General features: G+C 41.0%; 1 protein-coding gene across 50 annotated transcripts in view; it reads left to right on the top strand.

Annotated features, from left to right (window-relative positions):
• Positions 1-12,756, top strand: part of TENM3 (teneurin transmembrane protein 3) — a 1,278,808-nt gene that overhangs the window by 1,037,092 nt on the left and 228,960 nt on the right. For 6 of the 50 annotated variants that reach the window (XM_083630965.1, XM_083630964.1, XM_083630963.1 and 3 more), the window contains exon 1: positions 12,016-12,415. The exons of 38 other annotated variants lie outside the window; for them this stretch is intronic. The gene's annotated coding sequence lies outside the window, so the exon portion shown is untranslated. Of the gene's footprint in view, positions 1-12,014; positions 12,416-12,756 lie in introns of those variants that run through there. 6 more of the 50 variants (XM_083630962.1, XM_083630953.1, XM_083630961.1 and 3 more) reach the window with 3 other exon arrangements.

Below are 12,756 nucleotides of genomic sequence, written 5' to 3'. Positions count from 1 at the left end.
TCTAAGAGCTAAAAACAAAAGCAGATAGCCTAAAAAGAAAAAAAGAGGGGCTTCTGATTCTCTATTTGTCAATTACAGTATATATAATAACAATCATTCAAAATATTCAAAGCATTCACCACAGGATAACACAGAGCTGTATATTATATAGATGCTTATCAATCTACCAAGCATAATTCTTCCCTGGCATCACAAATTCACCTTTTTCCACTCAAAAAGTCCAGAAGTATGGTAATTCTTAAATTTTTATTCCCCAAGATTGTCCTTCCCCAGTCCAGTTTAATAAATTTCTCTCCAAGGATTCCATCTTGATACTAGTCCTTCTTTTTCTGCTTTTTCCAATTCTTTCCAACATCAGTCATCAGAGGCTTAGAAACTTCTTGTCTTGCAGTTGTCTTCTTGAACTAAATTGTCTTCTGCCCTCGCCTCCTGTCTATCCCAATCATAAAGTCCATCAGCAAACCAGCTTTCCTTGTTTGTTTTGGTCTTTCAGGCAGCTGCAAGGCCGATGTCTCCTCTAGCTCTCTACATTCCTGCAACTCTCATATGGCAGGTCCTGGGCATTCTCCTGTTCAAGAATATTTCTCTTGAAATTTTATGCATTTTGGCTCTTAGTTCTACAAGCTACTCATTCAAAATTTGCCTTATGATGATCAGAAGGGCATTCAACCCTTCTGTGACGTAGTGGCGGGCACAAAATTGTTAGGGGCACAAAATTTCAACACCTAGTGCAGCCTCAACACAGCTGCACACTTCCGTTGCTGGGCTCCATTGAAAACATGTTCTCAATGGAGAGTAGAATGCACATGTGTACTCCATCCATTTCCCTCCCTCCCACGCCCCCCCCCCCTGCACAGCCCTGGGCACTAGCAACCCATACCATGCCATTCAACAATATTTTTGCCATGTTTCTGTTGGTGTTCTATCTTTTGTTGGTGTTTCCCTTCATTATCTTCCTTCCAGGACTTTAGTTATGTTTATACATTCTTCCTTCAGATAAGGACAGGCTTCTATTTTATCTTGGTTATTTTAATCACCACATAATTATCTCTGCCAGTGGGAGCATGGGCAACAGATAACTTAGTCTGCCATTTTCCTCTCTGGAAGTCCTGACTACTGCTGAAATTTCTTCAGGATTCACACTGAGGTGTCCATTTCTGGAAAAGAAAAAAACCATGATTCCAAAAAGCTATGTTGCTTTTTCTTCTGGGAAGGAATTAGCTTGTCCCCTCCCCCATGGTAACACTAAGTGGGTGGATGTTTTTAAATGAAGCAAACAAATTTGTAATATACCTGTATCATAATGTTATTTTGCATTGAAATAAATGCATTTTTTTTTTGCAAAATACTATGCTAATCTTGAAACTTTTAAGGAATTATCACAATTACTTCAAGTTTTAGATTCTTAATTCTCATTTTAAAAGCAAGGTGGCATCACACAATTTGAATCTTCCTAGTTGAAAGTGTGTGTTGATCTAAGACCCTAAAGCATGGACTCAAGAAAATAATTTGTCCTTAAGCACTTAACCAGCAGTCCTGTTTCATGTTCCAATATGATAACAAAAGTATGTATGCTTCATTTGTACAATAACTGTCTCTTTTATTAAACATCTGATGCCTGTGTGCCCTTTTTCTCTGAAGTCCACTGATTAACTGATGCTATCTTCACTTGTGCTCAAAGCCTAGGGGCAATTAGCTGATTAAAACTGTTTTCAGATCATGAAAAACATAACTGTTCAGGTTTTAGTTTTGGGATATGAACTGAGTGAGTTTCTTTGTATCATACATAAGATGTTTTGGGGGATGGGGGTGGTTGTGATTCAGACAGATCAACCTCATGTGAAGAGGCTGCATCCTAATGTTTTAATGTTGTATTTTAATCTTTTTTAAAATTGTTTTTTAATCAACTTGTTTTTATTATTGGTTGTTAGCCACCCTGAGCCCAGTCTTGGCTGGGGAGGGTGGGGTATAAATAAAAATTTAGTAGTAGTAGTAGTATTATTTGAATAATGTCATTAAAATCTGAGACATTAGTCACATTGTCATTAACATATTATAAATGTAACAAAATTATATGGGAGCAGCATGTGTCTATGGATATTACAGTAACCAGAGTAGAATTCCTGCTTCTTTGGGTAGGAGAAGGCATTTTGGCTTGGGTGGTCGCATATACATCCTTTAAAAAGAAAAAATGCATCACCAAAGAAGTGTACATATCTGCATATATATATATATATGCACAAATTTTGAACTAATAATATAATAGAAATACAACCATAGATGTAAAGTCCTGCATTCCTGCTCATTGTGCTGTCTGGATCCAAATTGTTGATGAGCAGCAACAACAACCCTGCTCACTATTCCTAGATTCTCTATCTTTAAACTTAACTTGGAATCATAGAGTTTGAAGGGCTAGACAGTCATTCACATAGAAGACAGAGGTGTGTCCTCTCAATTTTGTTTTATTTTTAAGGAGTAGGAAACATGGCTCTCACATTTTAAAAAATAAACTAAAAACCCAGTTCTGCCATTTTATTAAAAAGTATCCGGTTTCAAAAAATTAAAAAAGAAAAGAAAATATTACTGCTCCCCACATCCCTAAATTTGTAATCTGCTTGGACAAATAGTTTTCAATCTTGTCCAATTAGGCCTGCATTACCTTCATCCTGGGACATGGGTGGTGCTGTGGGTTAAACCACAGAGCCTAGGACTTGCCAATCAGAAGGTTCGCGGTTTGAATCCTCGCGATGGGGTGAGCTCCCGTTGCTCGGTCCCTGCTCCTGCCAACCTAGCAGTTTGAAAGCATGTCAAAGTAGATAAATAGGTACCGCTCCAGCGGGAAGGTAAATGGCGTTTCCGTGCACTGCTCTGGTTCGCCAGAAGCGGCTTAGTCATGTCGGCCAGTAAAGCGAAATGAGCACAGCAACCCCAGAATCGGTCACAACTGGACCTAATGGTCAGGGGTCCCTTTACCTTTACCTTTACCTTCATCCTGCATGACGATACCTTCCATTTTCAGAACAAAACAAAACAAAACACCCACCTTCATCTTTCATTTCTTCAGTGGAGCAGTTTCTTCCTTCTGTTCTTGCACTGACAGCTGAAAACAATTAATTTCACTGTTTTCATTGCTTTTTAGTATTTCCCTTACCCACCTTCTCTGTCTTAAGTGTGTTTTTTTCTTTTCAACTTCTGCGTCCTCCATCTTTGCTATCTAAAAGCTTTCTTTTGGTGAACTTGTAACAGCTTAACTCTTGTGCAGTTCTTCAGTGACAATTGGTTTTATTTTTCAGAAAACAACCCTTTTAGACATTGTTTATGGAATATTACAGCTTCAGTGAAACACTGTTCTACCTTCTGAACTGCATCTTCTTTGGTCTCTCTTTCTATCAAAGCCTAATTCTTTTCTTTCATCACTATGTAGCCTTTTACTTTGCTGAAGTGCTATGCTGGTATCTTAACATAATTGTTAGGCAAATTACTCAGGTGGACCAAGTGCCCTAGGTTATTGTCTGATGATTCTTTTCCCTTCATGTTTGTTTGCATTTCTAGGAGCAGGATTTGTAGAATTTTGTAATCTGAAAAGATGTTTGGATGGGGTGGAGATGTCCCATTGCCAGTGAAGGGCCCTGCTTGCACCTGCTGAAACTGCAAGCAGGCAGAAGCTACTCCTGACAAGTATACTCATTGGCAGTATGTAAGACACTTGAAACGTGGCATGTATGGAGCAGGGAGGGGCATAGAGATGAGCCAGCCAAGCATCCATCAGATCCTAAACTAGCCTGGAGCTAGCACAAACAGTATCAGCACAAATACTGCCCACCCACCTTTCTCTTTGGCTGGCAATAGCAACAGTAGCTTTGCTGTCCCATTCAGCCTTGCTGCTCCCAGATGGGAGTTTGGATTCCACCATCATTGTTGGTTGTATTCATCATTAGAGTTAACAGGCATATTCCTGATAGTGCGCTAGTGAGGATAAACTTTTGGTAAATGGAAAGAGTCTAAATCACCAGAATTTCACACCAAGAGAGAATTCTTAGGGATCTATGCATTTTAATTTGCTGGAGTGTCTGGATCATACTTTGGAGCACTGAGAGTGTAATCAAAACTCCCAGCTAGGAGCAGTGAGGCTGAATGGATTTTGTGGAATACCCGTTTGGTTGAGATTAGACAGGCCCATTTCCTGTTGAATTTCAGGTACCTGACAAGGACTTTACCACTTCAGCAGGCATTTAATAAAGTTTTGTGAATTATTGTGATTCATTTTACAATTTTATGTATGCTTCTTAGATACTACAGTAATTAAGTGTTGTATAAATACATTAAATAAATATGTGGGGAGGCAAACATCTCAGGGTATGACTGAAGTTCACTGATGGTCAGAACTGTCGCCTGCCCATCTCCCTGGTACTCTGAATACACAGGCAGTAGGTGTCTGCTTCCACAGTGAATTACGGTATAATTTGTATATTCTGGAGATAGGCTCCACCACAAGACAATCATATCCCTTTTTTAAATTTAGTTAACTTAGCTGTATTTTATTAAGCATGAAGTACTCTGGTTAATCCTTTTAGGAAATGCTGATCTAGCAGAGGGGGAGGCATGACAAAATGGGAAAGTGCCACCCTGTGCCTGCCCCTTTCACCCCCCATCAAAGCCTTGCTTACCAGGGGCGTGGGGCAGTGGCTCCTAGGTTCCAGTGAGAACTCCTAGAGCTCTGCAAGAGCTTGCAAGAGCTCACAGGGCTCTTGCCAGGTCTCACCAGAACCTTGAAGTTGCCACCACTACTTCTCACTTCTATGGCAGGGGCAACCTGTGGCATTATTAATGATTGGCTAGAAACACCAAGGAAGTCACTGTCAGTATATCAGTCACATATAGATCCAAGCTTGGTAATTCCTATTTGAAGTTGACTCTTGGCATCCTTTGGTATTGTGTATATTTTGCATCAGAGATGTCTAAGAAGAAAAATCACACTGAAAAGCTAGGCATTTCAAACCGATACTGCCAAGAAAAGGGTTCAATAAAGCCCACAGCACAGAGTCTTTGAGGAGCTTGGGGGCACTGAATCAGAGATTCGCCTCTTCTTTTGCTCTCAGAATGGGTAATAACGAAGCTGAACTATTCCGAAATAAGCCAAGCTGAAAGGTCAGTCCCTAACTATTTCCCTCCGTCTGCTCCAATTTGGAAGCACGGCAGACTAGGCTCCATACATGCAGTGTTTGCTTCAGTGGAATCCTTTCCTGTACTGCTTCATTCCACTGACTTTTCACTTGGAACACTGTGGATAATTGGTGAATCATTCTGTAGAAGAAAATTCCTTCCTCACTTTCAGATCTCAGTATCACAAAGTGCTTTTGAAATTTCCAAACTCAGTGGGGAACTAGGCTGGTTTTTCAGGGAAAATAAGGTAACTGCCCCACTGTCTGTATTTAAGCCTTTAGCTGCACCTAAAGGGCTCACTGGATCATAGCCATGGACAAAAGAACCACTGAGTGAATGTAATTTATGGAATGCAACTGGTCTTTTACTAGTACTGGGAGGTTGCGCTTGGAAATTCATCTGGAACGAGGCCTCAGCACAGGGTTTTTAAAAACCAGATTTCCCAACTGCACAAATTCCCCATCAGATACTCCACCCTAAAAAAGCCAAAATGAACACAAAGCATTCTTTGCTCCTTGTTTACATCCTGTATGAGTGGTGGCTTCTCCACAGGAGTTGTTATTATCTACTATGCAATAATTAGCAGGACAATCCAATGGCCCTTGCATTGAGGTAAACTCCAACTCACTGGCACACTTTTGCAAGGGCTACTGGGTCATCCTGAAAGTTATCTGTCTAGTCCTGCTGCCTCATCAACTTTGTGCTGCCAACATTGGTGTCTCTCAAATACCTGACTTCTCCAGTTTTCACCAAGGATGCCTGTTAAGCACAGCTCAGCTGCTGGCTTAAACTGGTCCATTTTATGCCACAGTCAATAGGACCTGCTCTGCAGACTTTCAATGCTGATTGCTGTTAACTCACAGAAGAAACAAGACAACTCCTGACACCATATGGTATTATTATTTGGGTGTCTTATTGTCCAGCCCTTCAGCAGAACTTAGCCCTGCTTCTACTAAGTTCTTATAGTGAAGATTCACTGTTCATTCTATCTCAGTTTAGAAAAATATTGTAGGATCAGTAAGAACTCTTTCTTAAGAGCCAGCAGGTTCCTTCTCCTTCCTTCTCCTACATTTCCAGCCATCTATATTTCCCAACTGCGCACAAAAAGATCCCTGTCTCAGCAACAGAAAAGCTAAAGAACAGGGAGAGAAGATAGCTAAAGATAAGTGACCTAGAAAAGAGAGGATGAGCAGGACTGATAGATGTGGTAACAGTGGGCTAGATGGTCTATAAGCCTGGTTCATTTGTGCTCAGCAAGCACCGGAATACAACTTTTAGAGGAAAGGCCATGGCTTAGCGGTAGAATGCATTCTTTGGATCCAAAAGGCCCTAGATTCAGTCTGTGGGATCTCCCAAGTAGATCAGGAAAAGACTTTTGTTTGAAACTCTGGAAAGCTACTGGTATATGGTATACACAAATATTGAGGCAGATGGACCAATTTTCAGACTCAATAGAAGGCAGCTTCATGTGTTCTTATATGTTTAATGAAAAATGCATCCAAATACACTTTCCCATCCACATTCTGTTGTGATTAGTCAGCTATATGCAACTGGATCAGGGAAGGGAGTTGGCCTGATTGACCATTTTTATACCCTTGTCATCGCAAAAAAACATTTCAGAAAGGGATGCAAAAAATAACCAAAAGATTGGACACAGTGTTTGCGCTCTGTCTCTGTCTCTGTCTCTGTCTGTCTCTGTCTCTGTCTCTGTCTCTGTCTCTGTCTCTCTCTCTCTCTCTCTCTCTCTCTCTCTCTCTGTGTGTGTGTGTGTGTGTGTGTGTGAGAGAGAGAGAGAGAGAGAGAGAGAGAGAGAGAGAGAATTGGTTTTATATCATTTTATTTGCTTAGGATTAGAATGAGAAATAGGATCGTGCTAGTTAAAGTTGCTGGTTAGGAGGGTAATCACCCATTTGCAGAACAAGGAAACATCAATCAGTCCAGAAAATAACTAGGAATATTTGTGGTCTAAAATGGATAGTCTTATGGACTAAGTAATAGAAATGAAATGAGATTTAATAATACAAATTAAAAGAATATTAAAACAAAGTCTTTGGGGTCCCTTGGGAGCTAATAATGAGCATTTTTGTTATCTGCTGGGAACTGGAAGCTGGGAGCAACAGGAAAAGAGGAGACCCAGGGTCTTGGTTAATCACAAAAGGATTATAAGCTATAACATTAAAAAAAGCAACAAATACATTTCTATGATGTGTTAAGCATAACAATTTCAGTAGAAATTGGAAAATATTAATACCTCTGTTTAACGCACTGTTTTGCCAAACAGTGTCAAGCCATTCAGGAGTGGGGAAAATGTTCCACAATCTTTTGCATTCCTTTAGCACCTAAATTCTGGACATGTCTGGTTAATTGGAAAATCTTGATTACTGACTTCATGTGATAGGCAGTGAATTGTTTATAGCAAACCAGCTGCTACAAAACCTGTATTGGGACCGAGTCTGTGGCATTGGTGGTATGACAATGACTCTTGATTGTGTTGGGCCAATTTTCTTACCAGTCTGGTAGGATTTTGATACTAAACTACTTATTTGACTTGTTCACCCCAAATGAGAAATCTCAATTAATAAATTTACTAATGTAAAATCTAATCATGTTGTTCCTACATGGCTCCCTAAAATCTAATCTAATCATGTTGTTCCTACATGATATGGCTCCCTAAAACTTAAGATAATATGTAATTTTCACTTGGGACTGCAACTGCAAAATCTAAGTATTTCTGCATAGGCATGTCTCTTATGTATGCCTCCACAGATCTGTTCGCTAGGAAGAGGGCCCCTCCTCAGTGCCACAAGAACCTCTTCTTCCCATCTCCCTATTCGGAGGAGAGGTAGAAAGGTTTCCTATGTTATACAGCTGAACTCTAGAGCAAGCAGAAGTGATTTTGCTACCTCAGGAACCCAGAGTATTAAAAAGAAATTCACCTCACTACTCCATGCCCCTGAGCTTTGAAGCAGATAGAAGTAGCGCGAGAGACCTGCCACTTCTAAAGCTCAGCATAACATGAGAGAGGCTTGTGCTTCTCTCCACCAAATTATCTTCATGCACAAAGGATGTGGTGGATTCAATGGCGACCACCATTTATTGCTTACCTGGTAACCCAAAGCAAAATTTGTGGATCCCTAATAAAACAACTTTTTGGAACAACCCCCCCCCCCCATAAGATGGTAATCTGACACTGAAAGCCTTGAGCTATCCTTTGTCAACAAATGCTGTATTGCAGTGTTATTTAATCACATTGGTTCTCAATTTCTATGCATAGCAACCCCAACTTGCAAATCTTTATTTACCCCACATAATTGTTTCTACTCTTTTCCAACATCCAGCTTACTAAATTAAAATTTACCTTGTGGTCATATAAGCAATAAGCAAAATTGAATGTGAGCTGGCTGCTAAATAACAGCACCCTACCAGCAAGAGCTATACATCATGCAGGAGAGGACCTTTTCCATGGGGATGCCCTATATATGGAAAACCATCCCGTCAGATGTCTGGCTGGCACTGATCCTGTTTATATTCCAGTACCAGCTTAATATATGGCTGGTTTGGTCAACCGTTCATGGATTATTAATTGTTCATATTAGAATTGCAACCATTCCTTAGTTGTTATGCTGTTCATTGATTTTTACTTGCTTTCTTGCTAGTATTAATTGAAATGATTGCTTGCTTTTATTGCAGTTTTATTGTACCCCGCCTTGGAATCATTACTATGACGACAGGTCATAAATACTCTAAAGAAACTATATATGTGGTTGCAGTTTCAATTTCTCCTGGGCAGTTTGTGGATTCATTATAAAATTTAATATAGAGATGTAACGTCAAGGATGTGGTCAGTTATTTAAAATAAATATGTGAAGTTCCTTTCTCATCTCCACAACTCTCTGCAAAGTGCACCTCTCCACTTTGCCTATTCCTTCTCCCAACTTTTTCTCTTCTTAAATTTCTCTCTCTGCCTCTTTCCTTTTTTCATCATTTTACTCTGCTACTCTTTCTTCCACTACTACCCCATGACAGCCTCCTGCTTCCTTCTCAGAGCCCTTTTTAGGGCCCTACTTCTCCCCCCGCCCCCCAGGTCTTTGTATCTGCCCCATTTCTGTGTAGGATCTGAGCAGTGCAGCCAATGGTATCTACATATTTCTGTCTGCCCTGACTCTTAGTGACATTAGGGAAGCTTCTTGTTATTTAGTGCAATACAGATGTTCATGAGATGGAAAAAATATTGCCCACTCTAGAGTACTGACACAAAATGGAGTTTATCATCAAAACCATGATGCAGTCTTAAAAGAAACTAGAGTTTTATATTCTAGATATTCTATCTCCAGTGTTACTATTTATTTTACTATTTCATCTTCAACCAACAAGCTTTAAAACAACAAAAGCAACCACCACATTTTACTTGCATGACAAGGAGTTTGGAGACACACGCATGCTAATTGGCTTGATCCTCATTATTTGAAATTAAAATGTCATACTTTCCTTGGGAGAAGGTGATGTTGCCCTGGTACTTGATAGCCAAATTAAAATAATTGGGTCGTTTTAATTTTGCCTGTCTATATTTTATAACTCTGATTGGACAATAAATCTCTTAATACTTCTGTATTATTTGGAAATAACAGTGGGTATAGAGATTATAACTTCAAAGTGATTATGACTGGATTTTTTTCTAGCTTTTGGTGTTTCTTATTACTGGTTTTGCTTTAATTAGTTTAAAGTAAAGTTGTGATTCACTATTATTAAAGTGGACTCTGACTTTATTTATTTTACATCTTTCATATAGAATATTGATGAACAATATATTTAGTCAGCAATAATTTGAAATATTTGAGAATTATTTTGGTCATATTTAGTTTCTCTTCAGGATACACATCTAAAACATAACCTTTCCAGTAGGCTTAACTTAACTGTATAATATATAAATAATATAGAATAGGAAACTATGAAAGCAGATGGATGTTTGAAAATGGACCTTGAAGATGATACTGTGATATGATGATCATAGCAACTAAGGGGTGGGGGGGATGAATGTAGTGGAGACATTCTGAATTGGCAAGAGCCAAGACCAACATGCAGAATGTTATAGCAGCTGAGATGAGGTGCTGTTGTTGCGTGAGCAAGAGGAGAGTCAGGATAAATATCATGGGTTTACAATTGTCTGTGTTGCAGTCCTTTAATCCAGTTATGCAGGCATGTCCAGATGGCAGCTGCTTGCTGCATTGGTGGAAGAAAGAGTCTAGAGAAAGGCAGGTCCTCATACTCTCCTGTGCTCCAAGCAGGATTCAGCTGTATAGGCTACTCATCCTTCCTTAAGGGTTTGAGTTCCTTGGGACTGGTTTGAGACGCAGGTTGAATGCTATGTATGCACCTGGTATGCAGTAAAGGAAAAGGGCTGTAGCTAAGTATGGAGCATGGAGAGACCCCCAAGTTCCTGGCATCTCCATATAGGACCAGTAAATATCTATTTCTCAAACACTGGAGAATGCTAGTCAGGTTCTTATACTTCCTACGTTCCTGTAATGATGTAGATTTGCTGAATATTCATAAAGCTGGGTTTCATCCAGGTAGTGCAGGAAATAGCTGTGCTGAAACATTACATTTGATAGACCTTTTCAAACAAAACAAGGACATATCTAAACAGATTTTTTAAAATGCGTCTGGAAATGGTGTGTTGTGGTTTCTAGGACTGTGGGCCGGAGCATTGTGCATTTTTAAAACTGCAAAGCCCTTTAAAGCTGTTGTACGCTTCTATTTTTACTGGACTTTTTAGATACTGTGCTGCAGTATTGTAATGCAGTTTTGTACTTTTGCTTGTGAGCAAAGCAGATGGGTGTTTATGGTGCAGAGTATAGAATTTAGAAATAACTGTGGAAAGGGGACAAAAGTGATGTTCCATGTGTGAACGCAGTAACTCTTCAACAAACTGTGTAAAACAAACAAATGCGTAAAAACAAACAAACAAAAAAAACTTGTCTTCCTTTACACGGAACAAATTCAGTGGAGGTAGCTTGAATTTCTTGTGTAAGCTGCTTGCCCAAGAAAAATGGCTAGTGTGAGGTCTCTGGATCATTACCTTCCTGCATTCTGGCCCAAATATTCCGTCATCTTCTGGATAGATGTGTGTGTCATTATGAGAATTAAGCACACATGGAAAAGGCAAGTGGATCCCATCCTTTCTCTCACGCATTCTGCATTCCTTTACAATGCAAAACCTGGAAGTCCTTGATCGCTGCTGGATGTGTGAAAATGCTGCAGGACCATAGATGCTCGCAACATGTTTGTATTAATCACATCTCGTTATGGCTGTCTCCATCTCGACTGGAAAGCTGCACCCGAGAGGCATCGTTTTAAGAACTGACAGTCGTGTGGCATGTTCCTTCCTATCCCCGGTTTCAGGGACTTCTGCGAGGCACGCCAATGTGGAGAGCAGCACGGGCTGCTACAATTTCAGTCTTGTCAGGAGAAAGATTCTTTCCCGACAGTCCAGGAATTGAAGCGCTCGGAAGGAAGTAAATCTTTCCATCTAGATGTATAACGCACACTCGGGGCTTTTTTAAATTTTATTTTTTTAAGCGCCCGTCATTATCAGCTAGATTTTATGCTCTCTCTCTCTCTCTCTCTCTTGAACTGCCATAAATAATATATAATAACTCCTTTCCAAATCTTTAAGGCTTAATGTGCTGTCTTTGGAAAAGCTGCTGTTTTGATGCTGCTCGTCAGCTTGGCAGCCTAGGCTGGCTTGTGTGTGTGTGTGTGTGTGTGTGTGTGTGTGTGTGTGTGTGCAATACGTTCAAAGGGGGGGGGGAGGCACTCTGGCGTGGTACGTGCCGGGAACAGCGACAGAGCGCGAGACATTTGTGGCCATCAGAAGTGATTTAAGAATCGCCCGAGGAAGCGGGGAGGCTGTGGCGAGCCGCGGCCTCGCAAGGGTTAAGGGACGCCTCGCCCGCCCTCCTTCCCCCGCCTGGGTGTAAACAGAGGAGCCTCAGCCTATCATGTCTGATTGCTGCTCGGTGCCTGAAGAGAAAGCCAGGCTCGGTAACATGATACATTCTAGACTGGTTCAACTTGGAAGCGCTGCGCTCGGCTCGTCGCGCCCAGACAGCGGAATCGCCGCCACGGGAAGGTGGGTGACTGCGAAGCGACCCTGTTGACCTTACAAGCCGAGGCGGGATAAAGTGCGATTTCTCACCTCGAGTGGAGCCACTTAGAAAGATTTCAGGCAGAACCGCCAGCGCTGCTCTAGGTAAATGTAGCGGGGTTTCCCTCGCTCCGCTGCTGCTGCTTTTCTGTACATCGCTTTGCTCCGGCGTTGCAATGGGAGGGAGGAGGCTCCGCTTCTCTTTGAATCGGTGCGGAGAGGCTATGCTGGCGTTTGAAACGAGGTGGCTTTCTTTAACCCCTCAAGGGCTGAGCTGGCGAAGGCACAGGCTGAACTTTGCAAATCGCTTCTGCCTGCCAGATGCAGTTGCAAGTAGCTGTTCTCTTGCGAGCGAGCCTATTGTCCTTAACAGCACTTTGAATTTCATTCCTGGGCGAGGATGGGGTTCCGTCTGCCTAGATTGAAATTCACAGTAATTCCTTTTC

Source organism: Podarcis filfolensis (assembly GCF_964270895.1).
Source record: "Podarcis filfolensis genome assembly, chromosome: 9".
NCBI classification, from domain to species: Eukaryota; Metazoa; Chordata; class Lepidosauria; order Squamata; family Lacertidae; genus Podarcis; species Podarcis filfolensis.
Note: the sequence above shows the minus strand (reverse complement) of the source record. Positions and strands in the feature narration are given on the sequence as shown.